General features: G+C 32.5%; 1 protein-coding gene and 1 long non-coding RNA gene across 2 annotated transcripts in view; one reads left to right on the top strand and one right to left on the bottom strand.

Annotated features, from left to right (window-relative positions):
* The window catches only part of LOC112639395, a 34,924-nt gene extending 20,530 nt beyond the window's left edge, over nt 1–14,394 (bottom strand). Inside the window, exon 1 of the long non-coding RNA XR_003123491.1 lies at nt 14,294–14,394. This is a non-coding gene — a long non-coding RNA (uncharacterized LOC112639395). The remainder of the gene's footprint in view (nt 1–14,293) is intronic.
* The window catches only part of LOC105258184 (neurogenic locus Notch protein), a 279,923-nt gene that overhangs the window by 15,230 nt on the left and 246,765 nt on the right, over nt 1–17,928 (top strand). The window lies entirely within an intron of this gene.

Genomic DNA, 17,928 nt, shown 5'->3' with positions numbered 1-17,928 from the left:
CTTGCCACTTCCCCTTATGCAGGTTACGTCCGAGATTGAGTATCGAGAGGTATCTTGCAATCGATTATATATATATATATATATGTATCTTTTTCTCTCTTGCCACGCCCGCCTTTGCGTCGATTTACCTTGGTGTATTATATCCGCGGGACTTTTAATTAATTCTTAATACACTTTTCATGGGCAGCGTTTTGTGCTGCAATCTGCATGATTAATCAGTTCCTTTGATCTCTTGCTACAAGTATCTAACAAAGTCTATTTGCACATACAACAATTGGAATCAATCAATCATATTCTACAGCTATATATATTTATATAATAATGTATTTTTATGATATATGTATGCATAAATATGTAGGCTCTTTGTAAATTTAGTCTTCATACAATGTCTAGATTTTTTTAAACGCCGCTCAAAGATTCGATACTTTATAAGAAATTTGAGTTTTTTTTTACGAAAATAGATTTTATAAATATATATATTAGATTCCAGCATATATATGTCTTTACCGATTTTTGCTTTTACAAATTATAAATAAAATTAATCCCAAGCCTATTGAAAAAAATTATATGCATATTAAAAAATTTTAAATCGTGCATTAAAAGATTTTTCCTCGTTAAAGATGCAGCATCCTATAAGAGATTTTTTTTTAAATTAAATATCTTACAAGATTGATATTCGTTGAATCAATTTCATAACGATATATGACAATATAATCGAATAACATTATTATTATAAATATAAAATAACGGTTTTGTTGAAGAGATTTTTTTTTTAATTAAATATCTTATAAGATTGATATTCGTTGAATCAATTTCATAACGATATATGACAATATAATCGAATAACATTATTATCATAAATATAAAATAACGGTTTTGTTGAATCTCTTGGCGCCCAATGCAAGCTCCCTCTTTTTTTCTTCTCAGTACATACTTGCGTGCCGATTATCACTACGGTTTCTCAGTGCTTCGCTGTAGGTATAAACTAATTAACTTACGTGGCCGGTTCCTTTGCATAATGGCCAGGTCTGCCGAGGGAACCTTATGCGCCTCGTACCGGGGGAGGGCCCCGCCAGGCCGGCTCTTACGTACGGTATCCCCTCGCGTATTGTTCGCTCGTGCCCCGCGGCGATACCCGTGCATGAATATAGATACGTTCCTGCATACATGCTCTACGTTATGCGTACTTATTCATAACGTACGCCGCGACTGGCATGCCCGGCCGACATCGACTTTATTACCGTGAGCCTCAAGAACACAGGGGATACGCTAAGTGTAATGGCCCTAGGCTGAGGCCTTACATCGACCTAGAAGGGCTCGGACTCCTTCACGGTCAACCATGACGATGATTTGCAATATTTTGCACACATCCACGAGGACTGTTTCATTCTCACGTTTAAGGCCGATCGTTATAAATCGTGGAATATCTTACTTTGAGCTGCCAGAGTAACTCGGGGTTGCTCGTTTGTATTCAGAAATTTGGAGTAAATTTGAGTTTGGTGAGGATTTAATCGGAATAAATATTTTATTTGATGTGAAGCATGAGAAATATCATACTTTACATCAAGTAAATATTTTATTTGATGTGAAGCATGAGAAATATCATACTTTACATCAAGTAAATATTTTATTTGATGTAAAGTATGATGGAAAGTGTGAATGAGATTCTCGATGGGTGGAAAATGACATGATTCATTTCCCTCGTGCATTTGCGCAGTCACGTCGCCAGAATTTCATTCAGAAAACGACAAGCTGTTAAAATTTATATTTGATATTGTCCGAGCAATTCACGATGTGCGAATTGCTCGTGTAATTACATGGACGGATTATAAGCACACGCGAATGATTCTCACAAACTCCGAGTCTTGGAACAATGATCGATCACGATGACTGGTAACTTCACGTATGTACGTGTATTAATTCAATCACGCTAAATGAGACTTGAACAAGTCCAGTGTTTTTAGGGCAGTAATTCCTTTCCTTTCATCGCAACACAACGTTCGTAGACGTTCTAAGACATTCTCTGTGATATCTAAGTTAGTTTCTCCGAGTTTGCAAGAGTCTTAACCTTTTCGGTATGTCGGAGAAAGTATTAATAGATTCGTTAACTAAATGCTCTGTAGAATCTTATTTAATGTGCTAAAATATACGCTTTGTAAATATTATTAATTCTCTCAAAGTATCTTTAACTCTTTGAAAAAAAAAATAAATTATGAAATAAATGAAATAAATTATTAATTTAGAATAAATCGTAAACATTTGTCAATTTTCGTGACTTGATATAAAAATTAATTACTTTATTGGAATGAATAATTTGATTGCGAAAATTTTTTATTATATTTAAATTTTATAAAAAATTTCATTAAAAATTTTATTAAATTTTATTAAAAATTATTATATTTTTTATTATTTATTTTTATAGAGAGAAAATATATATGGAAGTACGTTTAAAAAATTTATCACTTTGTCAAATTAATATTATGACTGCGCGTGGATTTAAAATCTGCGAGATATTGAATTTTGCTCTGCCCTCTTTATTAATTATCTGTCATAAATCAAAACTCTCGCGTTGATCTTCATTGGGGATTAGCTGCACAGCGAGTTACTTAACCGCCGTGAGGTATGAACTTTCTCTTTCTTCGGCGGGGCATGGTACGTGTAATACACATTGTTGAAAATTGCAGCGCGTTGAGTGCACTGTGTTGACCCAACGTATATTAAACGTATATTAAAATGTAAAATTAATTTCTCAAGAAATCTGTAAGAGAGAAAAAGAAGAGAGAACACCGTGGTCTTTATTATTATATTTGATTATATTTTATCTATTTGTTTTATCGCATTTTATTATTATTTTACTTTTATATTATTTTTATTAACGAAAAAATTGGGAATTTAATATATTTTCTTATTATAATAAATGATTTATTCAACTCTTTTCTTGTCTGATATTTTCGATATATTATATATTAATTTAACAAACTAGAGCAATGCATAAGTTGTAATTCTTTTTAAAATTCTGCACAATTCCTAAGAAAGAAATTACGAGGCTTAGAGCACCCTTGCTTGCTTTGTATCAGATAGCTGTATCCTCGCGATATCCTTTTTTCTGATGCGATAACCGAAAGTAAGAAACGTGTATGAGATAAGATGTGACAATATTTGACATTAACCAAAAATATTGTATATTTACTCGCGGTCTTTTTATGAAATCCGGTTTCAGAATTACTAAGAAATTTTTTACCGGATGTGTGGAATAGTTTCCGGTTATGCTTTTAGGAAATTGGAAAAAATAAATTAGAAAAAGATAATTATACATATTCGAAAATATATATATATATATATTTTCGAGTAGATTCTTTTTGCATCTATTTTAATTTATCTTGTAATGGAAAAACTGATAGTGAATTCTCTGATTATATCTTTCTTCGTATTTTTCTTAGTATTTTATGCCTGCTCCACGAGCCTGGTATTAAGTTGAGGTTGCGCTTGTATAATAGCAAGCTAGACGAAACAGTCGCGTCGTTCCCTCACAAGTAACTCACGTCACTGTTGAACGTGAGCAGAATTTCGAGGAGATCGTCTAACGACAGATTTAAAAAAGCTGGGGATCATTTTTTATGTTAGCCACGAAATGCCTGGCCGCTTCGCGTGTTCGTCAAGGATATGGCTACTTGCCTGCTCAACAAGATGGTAAAAATCGCGATGATTAATCTCAGTAAATTATTGTGTAATTATCATAATAAATCAGTGTAAAAATAGGATATCATTATAATAAAATATAATAGATAGTAATAAATTTATGATAATAAAAAACAATAAATTAAGAAAGTTAAGCAGCATTTTCAGAAAGAATCAATTTATATTTCTTTTTATATATTTTAATGTATTCATAATTTTTCTATTTCTAAAGTTTTTCGAAATAGAGGTAATATATCTTCCGAAATTTTTTGAGATATTTATGTGCAAATTTTTTTGGATCGCGATGGTATTAAATTATTTCTATGGGCAATATTGAAAAATTCGTATCTTTTCTCTACGCATAATTGTTAAGATAAATGTACCTGACGCGGCAAACATCCCACAGGTAACTGTACCTTCGTTCTTTGAAGAATCCCGAAGATATTTTTAACGCTCCACCGATTCGTAATCGCTGCGTTGTAAGCGCACCGTAGGTTACTGTGCGTTCATTAGGGGACTAACCTCGTAATAACTAACGATTCGCAAATCAATGTACCGTTGGAATTCTGTTATTTATCTCGCGTGCGTTTTCTTTCTCCAAGTCCGCGAGGAAATGAGATTTATAATTATTACAGCTGATAGGCAAAATTCCGTCTGTGTTTCATTCGATTTCCCATTTGCCTTTTCTATCTAAATGGCTTTTCAATTTACGATTATTTGCTTTTATTTTGATCCCTTGTTCTTATAATTGAATAGGAAACTCGCGAACGTAAATATATCGCGGCTCGAAATTTTGTGTAATCGATAATTAAGGAGATATGCTATTATCATGTCGTATACAAAAATTCATGCTTTATAGAAATAAGATATCAAAAATTATATTTTTTTATTACTAAGAGGCTAGCTTAATGCTAAGTTTCCCTCTTACACTTTAAATGTAAATTTTTGCTAAACGATTCAGGCAACCTCCGGAGTGTATCACAACACATTTATGTAGGTATCATTAAATTAATTGATAGACATGACTTTATTTGGCGATGGTTTGACGACCAGCTTAATATGGATTATAATGATAACATAATATGATAATTTAATTATATGTTTTTATTTATTTCTGGCCAAAATATGCAATTCGGGATTTCTCTTATGAATAATGCAGTCGCATATTTGCTTTACTCATTTAGAATAATTATTCGTTACATGCTGTGTTGTTAGTGCGATTAATTTTCCGTCTTACTCAGCGTGATTTGTACTAATTTTATATCAATTTTTTATCACAAGGAAAAATATGAGTAATTTTCGATTTTATGTGCGGCAATATCAACTTGATGATATACGGCAGTAGAGATTTCGAAAGAGCTTTACGACTATCGCTATATACATGTATATAATGCCGTATCCCTAAGTGAGAGATAATACTTTTACTGCAGTATAAACAAACCTGTTAAGTTAACATGAAGCCATAGTGCCCGTAAACTTGTTTAAAGAGTATAAAATTAAACGTTAAATTAATATTAAACGTTTTTGAAAAGTAATAAAAACATTAACTGAAAAATTCCTAAATTTCTCTTTAGAAATTTCTCTTTAGAAATTATGTATAAAATAAATTTCTCTTTAGAAATTATGTATAAAATAAATTTATTTATTCTAGTTATAAAGAAAAATATTTTATATTTGCATGAAATTTTTTTAAAAGCATGTGTTATACTTTAATATCTCATCGAAGTTGAATTCGCCGGTGATTTGAATGTCCGCATGTGTCATACTTGTTGGAAAAAATATAAGATTATGTCAATGCTATTTTATTTATTTTTGTTTAGAAAGAATTGAATACAATTTATATAATTATTATTTTCTTTTATATTTTTATATCTATCTACTTTACTTCTTTCTTAGATTTATAAATCATTAAAGTTCACGAACTATAACTTTCTCTTTCATTCTTCTTCCTTTTCTAGAGACAAAGTGACTATTTTCCTTAAATAATTTCACAGTGTTTTATATCATGTGAACTTTCTCAAGTTTATCGAATATATATTTTTTACATTTCTAATCTAAATATGATCTCATCACTATAATACATTTAATTAAAATTAATATATAATTTCCTTAATACATGTATTAATAATTTTTAAAGCATTCTATAATTGAATGAAATTTACTTATTTTCCAACGGTCGTAAAAAAATGTATCGCCAAAATAGTTGTTCATAATTTATGTTTGGGGTCTTAATTATTAATCACTCTGATTCTAATTATTTACATTTTTGAATTTAAAACGTACAAAATAGCAAAACTTGCTACATGTACCATAGTCCAGTCAATGTCAGCGACACTGATAGTACATATACCATGGTCCCCTATGTAATATGGTGCAAGGTGATGGTGTTTGGAGAAGGGCCCCCGGACCACCGGCAGATGTTCCATTCGTCCTGTCGCTCGCTATGGAGGGCCCTTGCAGGGCTGTACACAGTTACACGGATATATACGCGTCGTCGTCGTTGCTTGTCGTCGCATACTAAGGAATCGATAGTATCGGAACGAACAGCTGCATCCGCCGATGTTCCCCAAAGATTTTCCTCGATCGTAGTCTTCGAGAGAGGTCGCGTAAACGACGTTTATTCTGTTTTTTTTTTTTCGGCGGATCAGAAATTTACTGCGATTGAATATTCGTGTATCGGTCTTTCCAAGGATAACGGTATATTGCATATAAAATACTCTTGTTTATTAAAATATATATTTTTACACTCGACATAGAATAAAAATGCTAAATATTCTGTCAATATTTTTTTATGATATACAGTGCCCGACAAAAAAAAGAGACCACTTTTTATTTTGTAAATTTTTGTCTCTAAAATCTATAAAAACATAAAAAAACATTGAATGTTTTTGGCTCAAATAATTATTTATTAACTTTATTTTAATATCCATATAACAAAAAATAACATTTTCGTTAGAGTAATTTTTTTGGACTTTTTTTTCAAGAATGTTGCATTTTATACGTAGACAAAATAAAGAGACCGCATTTAATTTTCAAAAAGGAAAATGAAAATAAATGAACAAAAACTAAATTTAATATTTGGTGTGGCTTCCTTTTGCCTTGATCACTGCTTGGAGTCTTCTTGGCATACTTTCCACGAGATTTTGAAGATATTTCTCATCTAGTTCCTCCCAAGTTCTCCTCAGCGCTGCGAAATAATTTTCCTTGTTTGTCACCCCAGTTTTATCGATCTTTTCATCTAAAATTGACCATAGGTTTTCGATGGGATTAAGATCGGGTGATTGTGGAGGCCAATCGAGACATTTTATTCTATTTAATTTGAAGAATGTTTGAGTTTTTATTGCCGTATGCTTGGGATCGTTGTCTTGTTGAAAAACGAAATCATCTTCCAATCCAATTCGAAGCGATGATATCTCTAGATTTTCACGAAGCATGTCAATATATTTATCTGCCGTTAATGTACCATCAATTTTTATTAAATTTCCTACTCCTGACCAAGCAAAACAACCCCAAATCATAATGCTGCCTCCTCCATATTTTACTGTTTGCTGCAAGTGACGCTCTTGATACTCCTCTCCGGGTTTTATCCATACTCTAAGCCTTGTTTTCCGATTAAATAGCTCAAATTTACTTTCATCGGACCATACAACTTTTTTCCAAAAGTCAATTGGCATGTCTACGTACTTTTTTGCAAATTTGAGACGCTTTATTTTATTACGCTTGTTGATAAAGGGTCGTTTTCGTGCAAGTCGGCTGTGAAAATTTGCTTCACGGAGTCTTCGCTCAATAGTTTTATTTGATACATTCAGCTGGAGGTTCTCTCTAATTGAACGTGCCGTTAAACATGGATTTTTCTTAATTTCTCGTACAATACGAGAATCATCTCGATCTGTAGTTGCTCGATTTCTTCCTCTTCCTGCTCTATCCGCAACAGAATTAGTCTCTCGAAACTTTTTCCACAGCTTTTGCACTTGAGTTTTGCTTACTTCAAATTTTGCTGCTACTTTTCTTTGCGAAGAACCTTTCTGTATATCTTTTATAATTAATTTTCGTATTTGTGCACAAGTTTGTTTTCTAGCCATGTTAACACGCGAATTTTCTCAGTTAAGAAACAATAAGCGAATGAAACAAACGCGTATTACAATGTCACACAACACACTATATAAACAAAACACATAATTCGCCTAACGGAGAAAATAGAGTAAGTTGCAGTGCCAACTAAGATAGCGGTCTCTTTATTTTGTCCACGTATAAAATGCAACATTCTTGAAAAAAAGTCCAAAAAATTACTCTAACGAAAATGTTATTTTTGTTATATGGATATTAAAATAAAGTTAATAAATAATTATTTGAGCCAAAAACATTCAATGTTTTTTTACGTTTTTATAGTTCTTAGAGACAAAAATTTACAAGATAAAAGGTGGTCTCTTTTTTTTGTCGGGCACTGTATATAGACTTTTACGATAGATGTAATTTATAACGGAAAATTAATAAAAAATAAGAATTGATTTCTTTCTCTGTCCCATGATTGATAATAAGATTCTTTCTGACACTGTCACAATATACAAAAGATTTTAATATATGAAATAAAATAATTATAATGATTAAAATAACAATTAAAATAATTATATTATAAATATAATAACAATAATAATTAGTATATTATTATTATTTTATGTTAAATAAAGTATTAAATAAATTTCAAAAAACTGTTATATTAGATCAAAATGAATATTGAAAATATATAAAACAATTACAGCTTCTTAAATTAATATTTTCTAGGGAACGAAATTTTTAACGATGTTTATTTTATCATATTTTTTTTTCAATTCGATGCCTTGCGTTAAAGTTTATGATTGCGGCTTTTTAAAATTTTACACATGCAAGAATTTTTTTATGAGCCTCATTTGAAATACAATCCAAGAATACATCGAAGAGAGGAAATATTTAAATGTAAATCCGAATGCATATCTTTCGAAAATATGACTGGCTAACGAACAACCATAAATTGCGCAATAGGAACGAGATACGAGCTATTTAGGCAAACATTTGTGTGCGTAATGTCCATTATAATACAATAGAATCCCCCGCCTGTCAACCTTTATTCTACCTTTCTCCTTTTCTGCCGAACCTGCTCGATTCCCGAAAACAATAGCGAGTTCTGCTCGTTCGATTCTTTGCGGATCCTTGAAGTTCGAAATGCGAGACGGAGGGACCCTTGGGCGCCCAATGAAAGCGGTCAAAACAAAAGCCAGATCGGCTTCGTGACTTAAGGTAGGGCCTCGCATACCTGGGACGTTTGCGAAGCTTTTTCGAGATCCCAGATCATTCGCTGTCATCGAGAAAAGGATATAATGTCACCCTATTCAAATGTGAAAATTATCGCTTGCGAAAAAAAATTGAACAATTTTCATTTTCGGAATCATTCAGCAAAAATTTAATAACTCGGATTCATGGAACTCGATCTATTTGATATATTAGCGTCAGAGCACGAAGTTTAATTAAGGATTATCCGACCATCAATTAGCAGGCCTGCAAACCGTATCTTCTGTCTTTTAAACGGTACTTGTCAAGATAACATCATAATAATAAACACGAGTATGCATCGTCGCATATTAAACGCTTAATAAAATGTAATTCATGATTCACCCTGTAGCAAATTATAGACCGCGTCAGTTGGGCGTAATATTAAAAGTATGCAACTTTGTTTACTCAAAAAATCCGTTCCTTTTTTATTATTTATTTTATACATTAAAAAAATATAAAATGCATATTAAACATATTTATTAGCTTTACAACAAGATAAATTTAACTATAATTTAATAATATTGTTTGTCTTTTTATTCTATGATTTTTTAAACTTTTTAATTTGATATTAAAACGTGCTATTTGTTACATTGCAATATTTTATTACATTGATATGGTTTTACCTATTATTGTAAAACGTTTTTCTTATTGTAAAAGTGCAAGTGGACTTGTTTCGTTTCTCTTTTAGCGTGCGAATCTCAAAGGAACAAAGCCGTGTTTCTGCTAATCTAAACTTTTCCTTACCTTGTCGCGAATCTGTACCATATACTGTTTATCTCTGGTTCATCGGACGAGTAAATATATCGGCGACAGAAAGTACTTTCCGAGGAGTGTCGTAAAGCGACTAACATGTGCCGGATGTCTGTGAGAATGTCGACAACAGGGACGAATAGTGACTTTTCGAGGCTTAAACATTTTGGAGAATGTCTCGGCGAAAATGTAGTATCGTGAGCAAAAAGATATTAAAAGATCTATCGGAATGTGAATCTTTCTTCTTCAATATATCGCTTTAAGAAAGAGAGACATTTATCGTATTTTTTGTAAGATTTAAGAGCCTATAATAAAAGGCATTTTTAAATGTCTGAGCAAAATTGTAAAAGGAAAGGTATCTGTTTAAACTTTCTACATTTTGATAAATCTGTCTAAAATCGTTCTGCGCTTTTTGAAGTATATAATTGAAGCTCTCCATGTGCTTGTTAGTTTCTGTATAAATCCGTTCCTGTCCTGGGGACCCGATTGAGTAAAGGGAAGCATACAATTACAGCGGGTGCTACATGCCGGTAATGGCACCCTTCTTTGACGAACATCATCCTCTTTGAAGACCACCGACGGTGTGCATGTGCAAGAAAATAGTAGAATTTTTTTTGTCTATACGTCATTACTTATGTTAATTGGAAGGGAAAAGTATTATTGGCGCCAAATTAGTCGAATAATGCTCTGTATTCAACACTAAAAATACTTAATAATATAATTTAAATGAATTATTATATTAATATCGTGCGCATCATAATTTTTTTCTTTATATTTATTTTGAATTTATATATAGAATTTTTTCTTATTCGAATTTTAAGAAATTTATAATTTATAATTAATTATAATTAATTATAATTAATTATTTATAATTATTTATAATCATTTTAATTTACAATTAATTATGATTAATAATTAACTAATAATTTTTTAGCTAAGTTTTGTATAAAAATGAATTTTTTCAGAGTCAAATATGTTTTATTTATGTTTCGTTATTTCTGCTTTCTTACACTTTACGCGATAAGAGGAACGACCTTATAAAATAAAATAAGGAATATTGCATTACCACCGCAACTTTGCTGGAAGGACACTTGCAGCGATGGAAATTCGAACTGATCGTCCAATGATATATTTTCCAGTGCGTGATTCTCGTGATATTTTGCCGCGTCTTGGTTTTGTTTTTCGTCTCCGTATTTGTCAAGATACAACGCAATCTGCGGAGAAAGATGAGGTATGACAAGCGGTCGACAATGGCATAGGAAAAATGGAAAAGGACTGTTCTTCTCCTCACTTGATCTCGTGTTCTCCTTCGAGTATCGGGGGAGGACGACTAGTCCAGTTAGGTATCGAGTGTCAAAATGAATATCGGATATCGGGAGGATATGTCTACTCTCGAATACGTGACTGGTATTTCTTGTCGAGATTGGATCGCACAACCTTCCATCAAAATTTATCGGATTTTCTTTCAACACCTTTGACGATAAATTCGACGAACAGGAGAGCTTACGATCTTGTGAGTTGTTACGAGACTAGATTAGAATTTGTATTAAATTTTTATTAATTTTTATCACTAGATCAATTTTTATAAAATTATTAAATATAAATATAATTAATAGTATTAAATATAAATATTAATATGAAATAAGAATATTAATTAATAAATAAAATATAAAATCTAATTAATGATATTAATACAAATTACGATTTTAAATACATATTTAAAACTTATTTTAAATATATATTTAAAATTTAAAAAATACGCATTTTTTAAATCTTGAATTACGACGCGAATTAAGTCGGCGAATATTTTCTTTAAATAAATTCGATACCTTTTACGAGAGAATAAATTCTCACGTGGCTCTCGTAGTCGCAGCCGAAGCTCTAAACAGTCTTATTTCCTCGAGGAATTTGTCGATTTTCCAAATGACAGGTTTTCGGATGGCGATTATTGAGGAGGAGAGGACACGCAGATTGCGCGCGTGCGTTTATCGGTTGGCGAGATAGTCGCGTGGCCGTCTTAGGTGTTGCGTACACGCAATTATCCGCACCGGTCGACAAGTTTATTTTCAATGAAACCGCGCTTTCGATCCGCATCGAGCCGCTCGTAAAGCGGGCCGCATAAGCACGGGACTTTGTGGCTCGTCTACGGACAGGGAGATAATATATTGGAGTTATGCTAATTTTACGACCGAGCCCCCATGGCAAAAAGCACCAAAAAGGATCCCACCCGTGCGCGTTTTTGCGGGCGGACGAGTCCGATGGAAAACGGTCCGGGAATACGAGCGAGGATCGGTGGGCCTCGCGAATATTCGCGAATATTATGCGCATCGGAGGTGGAATTCCCGAATAATGAGACATCAGCTGCGAGAGCTCCGCGACCTTTTGGGAGAAAAAAGGAGCTTCTTTTACCTTGTAAAAGAAATTCCGCTCATCCGTTATGTGCGTCTCGTGAATTTTCAATTTCTAAATTCTTTTTTTTACTTTTACTTTTTAACTTTTTAACTTTTACTTTGTAACTTTTGAATCTAATCTGTTAAATCTTTTTATCGTTCAGAATGAAATATATACATTTCTTGCAGCAATTTATTATGCATCGATTATTTTATAGTTCTGTTTTGAAGTTTAAATTTTTTTATTATATTTTATTATTTTATTATATTTTTATTTCATGTATATTTCTATTTTTATTATATTTATGTATTATATTTATTATATTTTATTATATTTCATTTTCTTCGTATCAATATAATATCTTGAATTAGATGATATAATGCAGTAATAATTATGGTAAAATCTGTCAATTATTTTATTTATTGTTAAAATATTATTTATTTTTATATGAAAAATATATAAATATCAAATATAAATTTAATTATTCGACACATCCATATTAAAAAACTTTGTTCTCAAATCAAGGCGGCTTAAAATATTCGATTAATTTCTTATATCTCGAAAAAATTACACGTTACACGATCGTACATGATTATACTTAATCTCGGTGACATGTTATAATTATAGGACTTAATTGCGGGAACGCTACGATTCTGCCACCGAACATTTATCGTCGTTAAAATAGCAGAAAAAGGAAAAAATATGAATTTCTTAATTACACGATCAGGGAAGAAGGGTCCAGGATGCAGAAGCAAGACCGGTATAAAGGTGAAAGAGCTAACGAACTGATAAAAAATATCTTCAGGTCGCTTCATAAATCGCAATCACGCCGGTTGTCAGCGGAATTTCGCGATAATTTAACAAACGGTTCAAGGTCCGATGAATAACCGCACGCCGCGGCGGTGAGAACCGCCCATTTGCGAGCAGATTAAAAAGGAGAACGGAATATCGAGCGGTAGTTTTAAAAGAGGAGCGAAAAGAGCGTGTGTGTCTCTCTCTCGAACGCGAAAATATTAACTCGGACCTAAAAAACACCGTCCGCAATAAATTGCCATCGTTACGCATTAACGTGAATGATATTGCATTCCGCTGCACAACATGTGAGATTACGATGATGGATTTTCTCGCATGTTACGCGATGGAGTAAATTTTCTTCGAACCTTCTCTTTAGCATTACATTTTTTAGACTTCGATGTAAGATTTCGATAGAATTCAGGCTCTGCCTCAAGAATTGATACATTTCAAAAAAAGTTTTGGCCATTAAATAGTCAAAATAATTATGCGAAAATATTATCGAGTATTAATTCTTAACGTTTTTATATGAAAATTGATAATAATTGTTTCTTCCGATTCCAGGATTGATTTTGAGTTACTATTTAAATATTAAAAAAGATACCCCAAATTTTCGAAAAATAATAACTATTAAATATTCATAGAAACTTTGAAAATTTTCACTCAAGAAAAAGCTAAATTTTTTTATTTTTATTTTTATCATTTAGATTCTATTATTATTTATTGTAAAAGAATGAAATTAAACTTTTCATGTCTATAATTTCGTCAAAAATTTAGATTTAATATAAATAATTAATAGTCATTATACTTGAAGAAATAGCTGCAATTCTTCTCTATCTCTTCTTATTAAAATTGTTTAAGATTTTATTAATATTTTCTAAATATTATATATATAAATTATATACTTTCCTTGCATTTAAGAATAATTAAAATGATGATTAAAGAATTTTTGGAAATCATACAATGAATTACGATGATAGACAAGAGCCTGAAAAATTTATTCTAGATTCTCGAATTCGCGATCCGCATCCATTAACTTATTTTTTTCGCTGTCGAATCGAAATACATTGTACAATCGAGTCTTCTCTGCAATGCGACATTACAGTAGTATGATGGCATTTCACGTGCAGTATTTTTCGAGGCGACACTTGTGGAATTCGGTACGTTCGAAACTCGCAAGTAGGGATCATTTCGTGAGTCTTTGCCGCTTCGGGAGAGGGAATAAAAAGAAGCATAATCGTTCGCGAACTTTACAACCGCGCTCGTCAAAGTAAACACCGCGAACTACCGCACGACGTGCATATAGCGAAGAAAACGGCGGGTTCGTTGTGTGTACACGGTGCATGGACACACAATGGGACGCAATTCGCATTACCTGCCTTACACGATGACCGTGAACGCCGCGACGAAGGTGCAACAGGCAGGAGGAAGCTGCACCACGTCCATAGCACGTTTTCAAGTTGGTAGAAGAGACTTGAATTGATGACTTTCGCATCTAAAATATAACAATTATTCATGTTAAATTTAAATTTTTAAGAGACTATAAAGAAGAAAAATTTCTAAATTTAAAATTAAAAGTAAAAAATTGCACGTATTCTATAAATAAATATAATATTTGTGGTTCTTTAATTTCTGTTTTAAAAAAATCAAATTGAATTTTTCACATTTATAATTAATTGTCACTATTTAAGGAAATACAGCTGCAATTGCATATTCTTTTTTATCGCTTTTCATTAAAATTTTTTAAGATTAATATTGTATTTTTTAAATATATGTATATATGAAATTTTATAATAAAATTTTATAATATATAAAGTAAGAAACTTTGTAAAAAAAGGAAAGGAAGGAATAATTGCAGCTGTTTTTCTTTAAGTAAAGCCAGAAGAGGCAAATTTGAATACGTATTTAAGAGAAATTCTATGCCGTTTATGTACTCTCTCTAGAAAAATCTGACTGACAATGGTGAATAAGTACGTCCCTGCCACGCCGTAAAAGTCCCTCGGTGAACAAATACTACACGCGTCTTCTCGACGTCTGACCACACCTTATACGCGTCTTCTCTACGTTTTGCGCTCTCTGGAGGTCGAATCCGTTGTCTGGGCCGCCGTTTTTTACTGAAAATACAATACAGGGATGCGAAAGGATTATAGGAGGATTTTTGTAGTCCTGCAATTTGTTAGGGAATATAATTTATATATATTAAACTGTTGTATTGATTTTTGCAAATTTTCTTCTGCGACAGTCATTAGTATAATGACATAATAAATATAATATATGATAACATATATCCTATATTAAATAGATTTTATTTTATTATATTTTATTTAATAATATAAACATATTAAAAAATTTTATAGACAATTTTAGATTCTTTAAAGATATTATTTCTTATAATTTATTACGTTATCTCTTTTATACTTTCATAAAATTTAAACTTGATCATCAGTAAAACATAATTCATTTAACTTTTAATGAAAGAGTAATTCGTGTGTGCGTTTTACAAGAAAATGATTCAAGTAATCGAGGAAAATTTGTACGGCAACGGATATATCAATTTTCTCTCTCTCATATGTAAATGTTTAGATCGATTCACAAAGGTCCATGGTGACGTCAATCAGCTGACTACTTCCTGCCGTACGCGCGTGAATCCTTCAATACGTGAAAGCCGCCGCTTTAATGGCTGGTTTTATGCAGTTGGACAGGAAATTGTTCGCTGGACATCGCCAAACCCTCTCGTCGCGTTGCGTAATCCCAAGTTGCACATATTCATGTTATATTTCGCGATATAATCACGTCTCTAAACCGCATCGCGTTGCGACTTCAGGGCGTATTTTGCGCGTTAAAAAGGAGAGAGAACCGGGGTCTCGCGACTCGAGGCTCACAAAACTGCGGGACGACTTTTTTTTCTCTCCTCGAGTCAGTCCCAGACTACCATTTGCGATTGCGAAAACCGCGCGTGACGGTCCATTACGTCGGGCAATTCTTCTTCCGCCCGTTTGCGAGGCGATCTCTGCCTCGAGCGAGCAGCTCTAGAGAGACACTTAAGCCGGACTCTAAGTAATCCGCTGTTCAACTGACCTGGCCGTCATCAATCAAGCAGAATTGACTTGAAGGAATAAAAAATAAGGAAATAATTTTAAATAAAAAGAGAATTCGCGAGTAAAAAAGTCCCTTACTGTGAATCGCGAAAGATTAAAGCAAAAAGATACGTTAATAAATAATTTGCCAATGACGTTAAATTACATCGATGAATCAAAGTCAAAAATAATGTTATTTTTTTCTCTCATCGGCGTGAATATTAAATTCGTCCTTTTCAGATGTAGAAAATACGAGTGCACGCGCGAATTGCATCGCTGATGATGATCCGCGTTAAAGGTCGCTCGAGTCATGCCTTTAACGATAGTCACGAGTATACGTTTACATACACGTCGATGCATCGCCACGTACGAGTGAACGTCGAACTTCATTCAGGACTTTCATTCACGCTTGTCATTGAGCCACCGACATATTTTCATGTAGATTGACGTTTCATATAGACCGACAGCATGATTCACGTCCATCTCTTTGCCCATATACACAAATGTAATGTATATGTAAACATAGAAATTAATTAAACTAATAAGTTAATTAAATTAGTAAGTTATATTAATAATTTATAATTCATGAGAAATGAGAAATTGAAATTTAAAAAGATTGAGAAAAGTGATTTTCTTGTATATTTTGTATATTATATGTACGTATTTATGTAATTCAAAATATACAAAGTTAATTAAAATTAAATTTAAAATTAAATTAAATTACATTAAAATTTATTTTATAAATTAATTTTAAAATTAAATTAAATTAAATTAAATTAAACTTTATTTCATAAATTAATTTTAAAATTAAATTAAAATTTATTTCATAAATTAATTTCAGTGTTTAATTTAATTCAAAATTAATTTTAATAATTCTAAATAAAAAAATTTTGATAATTTTACGATAGCGTTTTTTTCTCGAAAATATTTCGCGTCCTCGAAATATTCAGCTTACGCGATACGGATATGAGGCATAATACCAATGAGAATCTTCTATGGGTATGCGGATGAATGGCTCCGGTGACTTGCAGACGATCGTCCGCGAGAATTATTTCGTTGACGCGCGAATTCCGCGAACGATCCGAGCGGATGATTTTCAAGAAGCTTTCTATACACACGATTGCGATTACGCGAGGGGGGTTTTAATCCATCCGTTGCGAACGCGACGACAAGAGGATGCTCGGGATCGGCGGTAGGATATATTTTTATCGCGCGCGGTAAATTGTCTGTTTGTGTTTATGCGCGCGCGCACTTCTCTCTCTCTCGCGTCCTCCCTCATCCGCGACTTGCACACGCACACATGCAACTTACGCTTTTAGCGCACGTGAGTGGCACGCACGCCACGCGGTGCCAGGACCTGAATTCACGTAATTGTGATTAATGGGCCCGCTAATGCGAGCCGACCGTCTCGAATCGTGCCGGGAATGACGACGAACGATTTCGAAGCCGCGCGTAGACGTGATTCGTAACAATCGCGTCCGAGTGAACAATAGCGAAAATGCTTTTCGAGAGATTTTTCAAGGATAAGAGAATTGTTCAGATTTTCGTGAGAAGGGAATTAGCGTCGCGTTCTCGCGACATTTTGTCTCGTCTTAATATCTAAATGTTAAGGTCGATCACGATTAATTGTATAATACAAGTGATAAATCCGAGATACCTTTCTTGTCACTTCTATTGGCAAATGATTTATCTAATTATATCGATTTTTTTTATTTGAAATTTTAAACTAGTGTTGTGTTATCATTTTTGCGTCGTCATCTAATTAATCTGGTTAGTTTTTAATTTATGCCCTTTTCTGGCTCACTTGTCATATTTTGTAATAATTTTTATATTAATTCTATATATATTTATTTTCTATTTTAAATTGTGTATTTTTGTTGTCTTATATATAAGGCGTTTTTTATTAAGTGCGCAAAATTTTAGGAGATGATTC

This window comes from Camponotus floridanus, unplaced genomic scaffold (genome assembly GCF_003227725.1).
Source record: "Camponotus floridanus strain SB8 unplaced genomic scaffold, Cflo_v7.5 scaffold62, whole genome shotgun sequence".
Classification (NCBI taxonomy): domain Eukaryota; kingdom Metazoa; phylum Arthropoda; class Insecta; order Hymenoptera; family Formicidae; genus Camponotus; species Camponotus floridanus.
This window is presented reverse-complemented; position numbering and strand designations above follow the sequence as displayed.